Source organism: Somniosus microcephalus, chromosome 15, assembly GCF_052327205.1.
Source record: "Somniosus microcephalus isolate GS21.2 chromosome 15, FLI_Smic_1.0, whole genome shotgun sequence".
In the NCBI taxonomy this organism is placed as follows: Eukaryota; Metazoa; Chordata; class Chondrichthyes; order Squaliformes; family Somniosidae; genus Somniosus; species Somniosus microcephalus.
Window position 1 is genome coordinate 61,916,648 of NC_141001.1, and position 13,117 is coordinate 61,929,764.

The window sequence follows — 13,117 nt, forward strand, 5'->3', positions numbered from 1 at the left end:
AATCCATTCAGTCTGGCTTCTGTTCCACCCCCACAACATGGAACTGTCCTGGTTAAAGCCAGCAACAATATCCTATATAAAGGTAATCATGGCACATTATCGCCTCCTGCCCCTTAATTTCTCTGTGGCTTTCAATACAATTGACCATTCCCATCTGCTCCATTGCCTATCCTCTGTGGTATTGACATTTCATAGTTCCATTCCTACTTGTCCTTACGTAGCCAAAACATCTCATGCAATAGCTTCTCCTCTAGTTCTTGCACAGTCACCTCTTCTTCTTCTTCTTAGGCAGTCCCTTGGAACTGAGGGTGGCTTGCTTCCACATTAAAAATGAGCTCGCAGGTGGCTGATTAGTCCAATGTGGGACCTACAGTCACTGTCACAGGTGGGGCAGATGGTGGTTGAAGGGGCGGGTGGGTGGGGTGCATGGGTTGATGTGCGCTCCTTGCGCTGCTTGCGCTTGGCTTCCGCTTGCTCCCGGCGAAGAGACTTGAGGTGTTCGGCACCTTCCCGGATGCTTCTCCTCCACTTTGTGCGGTCTTGGGTCAGGGATTCCCAGGTGTCGGTGGGGATGTTGCACTTTTTCAAGGAGGCTTTGAGGGTGTCCTTGAAGCGTTTCCTCTGCCCACCTAGGGCTCTCTTGCCGTGCCGGAGCTCCGAGTAGAGCACTTGTTTTGGGAGTCTCGTATCGGGCATGCGGACAATGTGACCCGTCCATCGGAGCAGATTGAGCGTGGTCAGAGCTTCGATGCTGGGGATGTTGGCCTGAGCAAGAACACTGATGTTGGTGCGCCTATCCTGCCAATGGATTTGCAGGATCTTGCGGAGGCAGCGTTGGTGGTACCTCTCCAGTGCTTTGAAGTGCCTGCTGTACATGGTCCATGTCTCTGAGGCATACAGCAGGGCGGGTATCACTGCTGCCCTGTAGACCATGAGCTTAGTGCTGGGTTTGAGGTCCTGGTCTTCAAACACTCTCTTCCTCAGGCAACCGAAGGCTGCACTGGCACACTGCAGTCACTGAGTCACCTCCAATATGCTACAGAATTCCAATTTTGGCCCCTCCTGTTACTCATTTACATGCTGTCACTGGGTGATACTATCTGTAAGCACGGGCTCAGCTTCCATGCATGTGTCAATGATACCCAGCTAGAAGCCAATGATACTCAGCCTGCACCCTAGATTTCATGGGGCCAAAATGTGGCTCTTCGACTCAAAGGGCCACAAATTAGGTTGGGACCTAGATATGCCTGATCCTGACCTTTTCCCGGAGTTTCCATCCAGCCTTGTGGGGCTGAGCCTCTGCCCACACCAAACACAAGCCCATTGACACAGGAAGGGGCAATGATTCTCTATGTTAGGAGTTCTTCTGTCCCCGGCTCTCAGAGCCTGGCAACTGACGGTTGGTACACCTGGTAAAACCAGGCTGCTGAGTGGCAAATCTACAGCCAGTTTGAGGGTCCAGGTAAGGAACTGGTCCCCTGAAGGTGAAGGTCTATTTATTTCAGCAACAAACTTTTAGGGGGACTGTAGGGATAGCGTGATATTTATGGGAGGTGGGTTAAACCAGCACCTGATTTCCCTGGCCTGCCAGTCATTCCAGCCTCCCCACATGGCAGGCACCCACCATTCGAATGGTCCCTGATGACTGCTATTGTGTTGTCTAATGTCTGTTTGTGGATGGGCAGAGCATCTTGTAGTCAAACATTGGTAATAGCAAAGCCATCACCAGAAACTCCGCCCCGTTCATCCACAATTTCATCTCCCTCCCAGATTGCACATATAACATCTCCTTTAATAAATGTATATTTCCACCAGTGCAAACTATGGGGGTCAGTGAAATCATGTGAACTGGATGCAATAGGAGAAAGCTAGTGTTAAAATAACACCATACTTGAAATATTGTATTAATTTCATATCTGTTCCTGTTGAAGGTTAGCATTTGGGAACATAATAATTTCAGCCCCCTTGAACATTTAATGAAACTAATAAAGCTCTGATGCCTCTCCCCACCCCATTCTATTCATAGCCAAGGTCAAATAACTTGCTAACTCTGAATGTTTAGGCTCACACATGAAGAACGGTCACTTGGGTGAGGTACCAGAGGGCTGCCAGCACCCATGGAACTAGGCCCCAGCACATTATATTAGAGGGATGAACCAGTCCATGGATGCAACGTAGAGCCAAGTGTTTACCAGTGGATGCCCGTACTCATATGGTTGCTTTCTCCTTCCAATATTGTAAAGTAACACTTCATCTAGTTAACTGGCAAATCACGTTCCCAGCAGATCGGCCTCAAATCATAGGAAGGCCTAATACACCAGTCAGTATCAATTTGGGAGGGGGCTGGCATTCTACAGTTTGGCTTATCAACTGCTTCTATTACATTAGCACAGTTTTATGAGATACAGGACACTCTCTTTTTACCGGCACCTAAATAACCGGAAATATCTCTTAACCGGCAAAATTCAGGAGTAGGTTCAGGTAAGTTTTACTTCATATTAGTGGCTGTGTAATCGGGGTTCCTGGATCTGTGGCCGTGTAACCAGGGTTCCTGGATCTGTGGCTGTGTAACCAGGGTTCCTGCATCGGTTGCCATGCAACAGGGATGCCTAGATCTGTGGCCATGTACGGGGCTCTCGTACCTTAGTAAGTATACCTCTCTGTAATCCGGACTTTTTGATCAACTGGCACCATGCCGGTCCCGTTGGTGCCGGATAAAAAAGAGTTTCCTGTAGATAGATTTTTGGACTCTAGGGAAATCAAGGGATATGGAGATCGGGCGGGAAAGTGGAGTTGAGGTGGATGATCAGCCGTGATCTTATTGAATGGCAGAGCAGACTCGAGGGGCTGTATGGCCTACTCCTGCTCCTATTTCTTATGTTCTTATGTTCTTATCCACACTCCAGATATTCGCCAGAATTTTGTGGGACAAGATACAGCATTGCAAAGCCCAATTATGTTTCTTTTCTTATTTGTATTTCATCTCCATTCCCATGCCTAGGGCTCTATCATATGTGTAAGACCAGAATTTGAGAATGCTTGATTTTCTACCTGTTGCCATTACGCATCTGAGAGGACCCCTCTTTTTAGTGGATAATAGTGGCTCCATCATCGTGGGTTTTCCATTTTAAACATGGGTTTTCCATGTTTTATTGGAGCTGGCATTCATACAGGCAGGTCCATTTGAATCAGCCATAATTTAATGTGCTGACTGAACCACAGTGGGCATTGGAATTACCAAGAATCACCCAACCACTATCAGAAATGAAGCACAGACATTCTGGAGGGAGTCAACATTAGAATGATTTAGAAATGCACTCAAGAGGGTGTAACTACATCCTATATGGATGCTATTATTGTAAAGCTGTAAGTACTGTAGTGGGCTGGGGAGCAGTTAAACACTATTTTCCAGAACTCCCACTAGATATTTAAGTGGGGGGGAAAAGTCATTTTTGTGTGTACTTCAGCGTTAAGCATCAAAAAACGTTTACCAAAGGGGTACAAGTAGAACTGTGGAGAGCAAATGGAGTGCATACTGGTCCAATTTGTACAAGAGTGAACCCACTGGATAAACATGGGCCATGAGCAGGTCCAGAAATTAAGCTTTATAAGTGTCACCCTTTTAACTTTTTTTCCCAGCGAGTGAAGTGAATTCAATTAAGAATGCCATTCCATTTTACTGCCTACACTTCAGAGCTTTTAAAGGAAAAAAAAATCAATAGAGAGCATTCTCCACAAAAGTGCAAGCAGCGCACGACTTTGTTACTTACTTTATAAATATGAGAGTTTAAAGTTTTCTCTGAACTGGGAATATTGTAATCAATAAACACCTACAGAAACTTACAGAGCGTTTTCCCCCTCACAACAAGGTTGACAATGGAAGCAGCTGACAGTCTTGGGCGCTTGCTCTTGGAGTAAGACCCTGATAAAAACCATTAAAAAGAATAATGGATGATTTATCGATTTTAAACAAGAAAAAACAAGTCATAGAACATCTTTTAAAAATATACTTTTGACAGTATAGTATATTCAATACAATTATGGCACATGGAATGAAAAATAAATCCTTAAATAGCCTTCTCATTCTATGGTTCAATCTACATGGCTTCCAAGATTCATAGATATATTCCTTTGCCTTTGAACAGAAATAAAAAGTGCATGTCAGTATAGATAACAGATTCCTCATTCTACACATGGGTTTTTGTACACTGGAATTGTAATTATGTCTATATGGATTGTATAAATTCATGATTCTCCTTTGTACATATGGATTTGTCAAGATTTGAGATTTTCCGTTGTCCAAATATTTTTGTATAGAATAAAGATTTTGCTTTGTCAACACATATTTGTATAGATTAGAGAGTTCCTGCTGTCCACATGAATTTGGAATGGTAAATGCTGGTAAGAACCAGCAGCTTCATCTTACCACAAGTAGGGCCCTTTTTTACCCCTATCCTTTGCTGCAGCAGTGTTGTACTGTGGGGATGGAGGCCATTTAACTGTTGTTTCAGATGGCACCAACCAGGCCAAAATGACACTTTAGACCGCTAAGGTTCTTTAAGGCCTACAGTGTACAACCTCACACCCCCTATCTTGAACAAATGCCAATTCTGGATGTGCTCATCAAATACATGCAAAGCAGTTGAACAACAACAACTTGTATTTATATAGTGCCTTTAACGTAGTAAAACGTCCCAAGGCGCTTCACAGGAGTATGAAAAGACAAATAATTTTGACACCGAGCCACATAAGGAGAAATTAGGGCTGCTGACTAAAAGCTTGGTCAAAGAGCTAGGTTTTAAGGAGCATCTTAAAGGAGGAAAGAGAGGTAGCGAGGCAGAGAGGTTTAGGTAGGGAATTCCAGAGCTTAGGGCCTAGGCAACAGAAGGCTCGGCCACCAATGGAGGAGGCTGCTATCGAGATTGTCGGAGGTGCAGAGGAGCTGGAAGTGGGGGACAGAGAGAGACGGGCACAGTAGAGCAAGTTGGTGACAGAATAGATTTGCAACCCTCTCATTTAGATTTCATGAGTGACTGATATGGCATCTGATGTTCATACAGATTGAGTTCTGATCATCTGCACAATGGGATGTGTCTGCTATGTTAATATCACATATCTAACTCATGCCTTTACTCCCCCACAGGACCATCGAGTGCCCCCCTCCCCACTGTCCAGGAGGAAGAGCCGGAAGACTCCTCAGAGGAAGTTACAGCCTCTGAGGGAGTAGCTTCAGCAGAAATGAGCACACCCAGCACCAGTGCAGAGACGCGCACCTCGGAGGATCATTTGCGAGATAGATTAGTTTTGTCACCTGGTGTATCACAGCTCACAAGTGAGCATCAGTAGATGGTGGAGACGGGACAGCAGAGAAGAGTCCTCGTCGGGGGGCGTTGGACACTCCTAGCTCTGCTCAGCTGCATGTGGACGCTGTGCCTCTGGGGCCATCCAGAAAGAGAGTGGTGATGCAACTTCAGGAACAAGTGCAAGAGTCTCTGACAGGATTTGCAACCACGGTAACTGCGAGTGTGCAGAGAATGGAGGAGTCCATCTCAAACATGAGTAATGCAGTGGTGCACGCAATGGCAAATGTAGGTGCTGCCATGGAAAGGATGGCAACCTTCATGGAGGACATAAATCGCCAGACTCAAATGAACATGGTGACTCTTCTAAATAGTAGGTCTGCTATGGAGGATAGATGGGCATCTATTGAGGAGAGGAACCAGAGGTACATGGACGTCCCCGTTATGAGAACTGTCAGTACAGAGACGGGTCCTCATAGCCCCACTGATGTGCAGCACGTTCTTCCTTATCTGCCACCACCTCCTCCTCTGAGGAGGAGGAGGAGGAGGAGGCTGTGCACTGTGCCACTTGTTCCTCAGGCAGCAGTAAGCCACGCTGCTGTGCGATGTTGTGCAGGGCACAGCAGACCACGATGATTCTGGAGACCCTGGCTGGTGCGTACTGTAGGGCTCCACCAGATCTGTTGAGGCATCTGAATCGCATTTTGAGCAAGCCTATGGTTTGCTCTATGATGCTTCTGGTGGAAATGTGGCTCACATTGTAGTGCTCCTCAGCTTCGGTTGATGGCTTCCTCATCGGTGTCATTAGTCACGTCTTCAGGGGATAGCCCTTGAATCCAAGTAGACATCCGGAAAGTTGGGTTGGCGGATTGAACAGCTGAGCCACAGTAGACTGCCGCAGAATGAATGAGTCATGGCAACTGCCAGGGAAATTGGCTCAAAAATGCATAATGTACTTCCTGTGGTTACACACCAGCTTAAGGGAGTGGAAGTCTTTGCGTTTCACAAATACAGCTGGATTGTGATGGGGTGCCCTAATGACCACATGTGTGCAGTCTACAATGCCCTGCACCCTTGAGAAGCCTGCCATATTTGCAAAGCCAACCGCATGCGCAGTTACACTTGCTTTATCCATGGAGAAGTGGATGTAATTGTGCGACTTTGCAAAGAGGGCATCGGTAACCTGTGTCATGCAAGTGTGTGCGACCGACTGGGAGATGACGTTTATGTCTGCTGCTGATCTCTGGAAGGACCCTGAAGCAAAGAAGTTGAGTGCGGTGGTGACTTTGACAGCCACTGGTAAGGAGTGTCCACCTGCTCCTCTGGGCTCCAGGTGTTGGTGCAGCATTGTGCAGATGTCAGCGACTACCTCTCGTGAAAGTTTCTGCCTCCTTTGGCACTGCTGTTCACTCATGTTGAGGAAGCTCATCCTCGACCTGTAAACCCTGTGTTGGGGGTATCTCCTGTGGTGCGGTGCAGCCCTGCGCTGACGCCCTCTGCCTTGTGCAGCATCAGGTGGCTGAGGAGAAGGTTGGCGCTCCTGTTGTTGCTGCTGCTGTGCCTGGTTCTGCTGCTGTCGCGGCTGCTCTTCCTCCGATTCTGAGGACCAGGATGAGAGGGTATAAATGGTTCCCATTCTGCTGGTATATATCTCAGTTGAGGAAGAGATGTTATAAGCACTCAGTCAATGTGGGGAGAGGGTATTCCAAGGAAGTCACAGTGCATATGGATCTCAGCTTAAACGCTTACAAGGTCAATAGACCTGCAAAATGTGTTCTAAAACCTCAAAACACAAAGTTGTGACATCTGAAAGTGAGTCATGTTACAGGTCAGCTTTTATGCTGCAGGAGCAGCTGTCAACTATTCAGCGAGTTGCTGAACCCGGCACAATCAGCTGGCGTGTTTGTCGCACGACATGTAACACGCTGAAAATGTAGTAAAATGGGAAGAGCCTGTTAAAATAGGATTATCCAGGCAGTTATCAAGCTGTTAACTGCCTTAAGTGGCTCTCCCGCCGCTTGGTGTCAGATCTGATCGGAATCGCAGACCCGACACTCTGTAAAGTTGCGTGGAGGCGGGATGACGGCAGGTTCGTGACCTGCCTACAATCATTTAGATTTTAACTCGGAAACCACCTCCCAACCCGTCCTCTGAACGCCGGCAAAATCACGGCCTATATGTGACTCCCAACACTCTATGGTGCACACCTATGTGACCCATGAATACCCCTCTGGTCTAAAATATACTTTGAGTTTTCAGTCAGAATAATCTTGAACAGGAAATGGGTGAGATGGAAGGCATGGAAAACTGAGGGATCAGGTTTAAAATTAAAGCAGAAGATAGTAACAAAGTATAGTAGATCCACCAGCTCTGAAAAGAGAAAGAACATGTCAACCAAGAGGACCTAGTCCCCCTTCTAAGACTGCATTCTGATGAAGGATCTCCACCACCCAAAATGCCAGCCTGTCTCCACTCTTACCAAACACTGACAGACCCACTCCTTCCCCTCCATCTTTTTCAGATTCCATTATTATGCTTGTACATCTCATATTTTTCAATGCTGAAGAAGGATTGCCAACTGTCCATTCTCACCGCAGATGCTGACTGACTTGCCATGTGTTTCCAACGTTTTCGCTAGAGTTTAGAAGAATGAGAGGGGATCTCATTGAAACTTATAAAATTCTAACAGGACTAGACAGACTAGATGCAGGAAGGATGTTCCCGATGACAGGAGAGTCCAGAACCAGGGGTCACAGTCTAAGGATAAGGGGTAAGCCATTTAGGACTGAGGTGAGGAGGAATTTCTTCACCCAGAGAGTGGTGAACCTGTGGAATTCTCTACCACACAAGGCAGTTGAGGCCAATTCATTAAATATATTCAAGAAGGAGTTAGATATATTTCTTAAGGCTAAAGGGATCAAGGGATATGGGGAGAAAGCAGGGACAGGGTACTGAATTTGGATGATCAGCCATGATCTCATTGAATGGCGGGGCAGGCTCAAGGGGCCGAATGGCCTACTCCTGCTCCTATCTTCTATGTTTCTGATTTTTGTTTCAGATTTCCAACATTTGCAGTATTTCACTTGTATTAACATCTAACAGGACCTGCACTGTTTTTACAGGAGAAAGTTAGTAGGGATGCAACACGTATTGTCAATGTGGAACCAGAACAGGGTCGTAATGCATTGTTCAAATTCATTATAACAACGTCGATTTTTAAAAGGCTTATTCTCAAAAAGGCATTTTCCCTGGTTCTGGGTAATCTTTCATTACATTGAAAAGAAAGACCTCAATTAGATAAACTCCTGATAATACAAACAGTTGATTAAAGTTTAGTACTTAAATGAGATTTAATTTTGTTGTACTTCAACAAAGTTGAGCGGAAGCTTACGAGAAAAACAAACTTGAATGATATTGCAACCACATAATCTCTATTTGAAACGTTAAGGGTCACAGAGTCACATCACAAGAGAATTCGTTTTTAGTAACATCCCCTACCCCACTGAATGCCCATGATTGATTTTATAACAAGTGTTTATACAGCTTGGGTAAAAATAAACCTATAGCTCCAAAAAAACATAATTATTGTCACAACTTTCAAAGAAATTAAATATATAACCTATTAATATGTGTTTAGAAGAAAATCACATTAAAACGTATTAATTTCAAGTTGTTATATTTAAAAATGGCGTTGTCACTCAGCAATTCTTATTTAATTTGTAACCTCCTCATATTTTGCCATGTAGGAAATGGGTAAAGTTTTCCCAAGCTCAATTCGAACACAATCCAAACAGTCAGCAGACAGATGGGACATTCAACCCACCTGTCTGGGCCAGACTCAAGTCATGGAAATAATAGAATAGGGACTGTCCTACTCCACTGCTCAGTCCTCTCTTATTTAGGAGATTGTGCATATGAGGATGTTTGTGCAAACGTATGCAGTTGTGTGCTTGCCAGGATAAATGTTTGCTTATATGTTGCACAAATGTAATTCACTTATACACATACGGCTCATATTCATCGCTTAGTTAGCGGCACGCACGACAGCAGTAATTTCAGTAACATCTTCACTTCAAACTTAAAGATGGTTCATTCTGGTGAACAGATGAAAATAAGTAATCTTCAATGGCAGCTGATGTAGAAGGATAAAAGATCATGGGGGTGAAATTGGGTGCCTTTGCACCTCCTGTTATAAGAACATAAGAACATAAGAAATAGGAGCAGGAGTAGGCCAATCAGGCCCTCGAGCCTGCTCCGCCATTCAATAAGATCATGGCTGATCTGATCCTAACTGCCAATCCACTATCACAGAACCATCTCCTGAATCTAACAGAACTGGACACACGAAATAGGAGCAGGGTCAGGCTACATGGCCCCTGGGCCCGCTCCGCTACCCACAGGGCCATGACCGATCCGGACCTAGACTCATGTCCAAATTCCTGCCCGCTCCCCGTAACCCTTAATTCCCTTTACTCCTAGGAAACTGTCTATTTCTGTTTTAAATTTATGTAATGATGTAGCTTCTACAGCTTTTTGGGGCAACATATTCCATGGACCTACCACCCTCTGAGTGAAGTAGTTCCTCCTCATCTCAGTTTTGAAAGAGCAGCCCCTTATTCTAAGACTATGCCCCCTAGTTCTAGTTTCACCCATCATCGGGAACATTCTCCCCGCATCCAACTGATCCAACCCCTTCACAATCTTATATGTTTCAATAAGATCGCCTCTCATTCTTCTGAACTCCAATGAGTAGAGTCCCAATCTACTCAACCTCTCCTCATATGTCCATCCCCTCATCCCCGGGATTAACCGAGTGAACGCTCTTTGTACTGACTCGAGAGCAAGTATGTCCTTTCTTAAGTATGGACACCAAAACCGTACGCAGTATTCCAGGTGCGGTCTCACCAATACCTTGTACAACTGAAGCAATACCTCCCTATTTTTATATTCTATCCCCCTAGCAATGAAAGCCAACATTCCATTGGCCACTAGTTACTGATTGCCAGTCTGAGAATGAACCATTTATCCCAACTCTCTGCCTTCTGTTAGATAGCCAATCCTCTATCCGTGCCAGAATATTACCCCCAATCCCATGATTTTTTATCTTAAGCAATAATCTTTTGTGTGGCACCTTGTCAAATGCCTTTTGGAAGTCTAAATACACTACGTCCACTGGTTCCCCTTTATCCACCCTATATGTTACTTCCTCAAAGAACTCCAGCAAATTTGTCAAACATGACTTCCCCTTCATAAAACCATGCTGACTTTGTCCTATTAAATTATGATTATCCAAATGTCCTGTTACTGTCTCCTTAATAATGGACTCCAAAATTTTACCTACCACAGATGTTACGCTAACCGGTCTATAGTTTCCAGCCTTCTGTCTACTGCCCTTTTTAAATAAGGGTGTTACATTAGCAGTTTTCCAGTCTGCCGGGACCATTGCCGAGTCTAGGGAGTTTTGGAAAATTATTACCAATGCACCCAGAATCCCTACCGCCACTTCCCTCAAGACCCTAGGATGTAAGCCATCAGGTCCAGGTGATTTATCCGCCTTGAGTCCCATTATTTTACCGAGTACCACTTCCTTAGTGATTTTGATCGTGTTTAGCTCCTCCCCCCCTATAGCCCCCTGTTTGTCCAGTGTTGGGATATTCTTAGTGTCTTCTACTGTAAAGACTGATGTAAAATATTCATTCAGTGTTTTTGCCATCTCCATATTTCCCACCATTAATTTCCCGGTCTCATCCTCTAAGGGACCAACATTTACTTTAGCCACCCTTTTTCTTTTTATATAACTATAAAAACTCTTACTATCTGTTTTTATGTTTTTTGCTAATTTACTTTCATAATCTATCTTCCCTTTCTTAATCAATCTTTTTGTTATTTTTTGCAGTCTTTTAAAGTTTTCCCAATCCTCTATCCTCCCACTAGATTTGGCTACCTTATATGCCCTTGTTTTTAGTCGAATACTATCCTTAATTTCTTTACTTAGCCACGGATGGCTGTCTTTTCTTTTACACCCTTTTCTTCTCAGTGGAATATATTTTTTTTGGAAGTTGTAAAATAACTCCTTAAATGTACACCACTGAACATGTATCGTCTTACCCTTTAATCTATTTTCCCAATCCACTCTACTCAATTCCGCTCTCATACCTTCATAGTCTCCTTTATTCAAGCTTAGCACGCTTGTTTGAGATCCAACCTTCTCACCCTCTAATTGAATATGGAACTCAACCATGTTATGGTCACTCATTCCAAGGGGATCCTTTACTAGGACATTTTTAATTAATCCTGTCTCGTTACACAGGACCAGATCTAAGGTTGCTTGCCCCCTGGTCGGTTCAGTTACATACTGCTCAAGAAACCCATCCCTAATACGCTCAATGAACTCATCCTCAAGGCAGCCCTGCCCAATTTGATTTGTCCAATTAATATGATAGTTAAAATCCCCCATAATTATAGATGTTCCCTTATTACAAGCCTCAACTATTTCCTGATTGATACTCCGTCCAACAGAGTTGCCACTATTCAGAGGCCTATAGACTACGCCCACTAGTGTTTTTTTCCCCTTATTATTCCTTACCTCCACCCAAACTGTTTCATTGTCCTGATCTTTTGACCCAATATCATTTCTCTGTATTAAAGTGATTCCTTCCTTTATTAACATAGCCACCCCACCTCCCCTTCCTTCCTGCCTGTCCTTCCTGATCGTTAAATAACCTGGTATGTTTAATTCCCAGGCATTGTCACCCTGCAGCCATGTTTCTGTAATGGCCACAAGATCATACCTATATGTAGTTATTTGTGCCATTAACTCGTCTATTTTGTTACGAATGCTACGTGCATTCAGATAGAGAACTTTCAAAGATGTTTTGTGACACTTAGTTCCTGCTTTTGCCCTTTTTATTACTTTACCTTTTACTCCATACCTTCTGCCCCTTCCTGACACGGTCTGGTTTTTAATTTCCCCACTGCTACCTAAGTCTATGACCCTCTCTGTTGTCATTTTTATTATTTGCTCTCTAGGAACCTCCCCCCGACTAGTTAGTTTAAAGCCCTCTCTACAGCCCTAGTTATATGATCCGCCAGGACTCTAGTCCCAGCACTGGCCAAGTGAAGCCCATCCCAACGGAACAGCTCCCTCCTGCCCCAGTACTGGTGCCAGTGTCCCAGGAAGCAAAACCCATTTCTCCCACACCAGTCTTTGAGCCACGCATTTAACTCTCTAATTTTATTTGTCCTAACCAAATTCGCACGTGGCTCAGGTAATAATCCAGAGATTATTACCCTTGTGGTTCTGCTTTTTAATTTGGCCCCTAGCTGCTCAAACTCCCTCAGCAGAACCTCCTTCCTTGTCCTATCTATATCGTTGGTACCAACATGGACCACGACAACTGGATCCTCCCCCTCCCACTCCAAGTTTCTCTCCAGTCCAGAGGAGATGTCCTTAACCCTGGCACCGGGCAGGCAACACAGCCTTCGGGACTCTCGCTCTCGGCTGCAAAGAACTCTATCTATCCCCCTAATGATACTATCCCCTACCACTACAACATTTCTATTTACTCCCCCCTCTTGAATGGCCCCCCATTCCACGGTGCTGTGGCCAGGTTGCTCATCCTCCCTGCAGTCCCTGCTCCTGTCCCCACAGGGAGTAAGAACCTCGCACCTGTTGGTCAAGAGCAAGGGCTGTGGCTCCTCCAGCTCTACCTCCTGGATCCCCATACCTGCCTTACCCGTAGTCACACCGTCCTGTCCCTGACCATGGGCTACACCTGAATTACTTAACTTCATAGGTGTGACCACGTCCTGATACA

The 13,117-nt window shown here is 44.9% G+C and overlaps 1 long non-coding RNA gene across 1 annotated transcript in view; it reads right to left on the reverse strand.

Moving 5' to 3' along the window:
• Nucleotides 1-540: 540 nt before the first annotated feature.
• Nucleotides 541-13,117, reverse strand: part of LOC147106974 (uncharacterized) — a 267,392-nt gene continuing 254,815 nt past the window's right edge. Inside the window, exon 3 of the long non-coding RNA XR_015080996.1 lies at nucleotides 541-3,922. This is a non-coding gene — a long non-coding RNA (uncharacterized LOC147106974). The remainder of the gene's footprint in view (nucleotides 3,923-13,117) is intronic.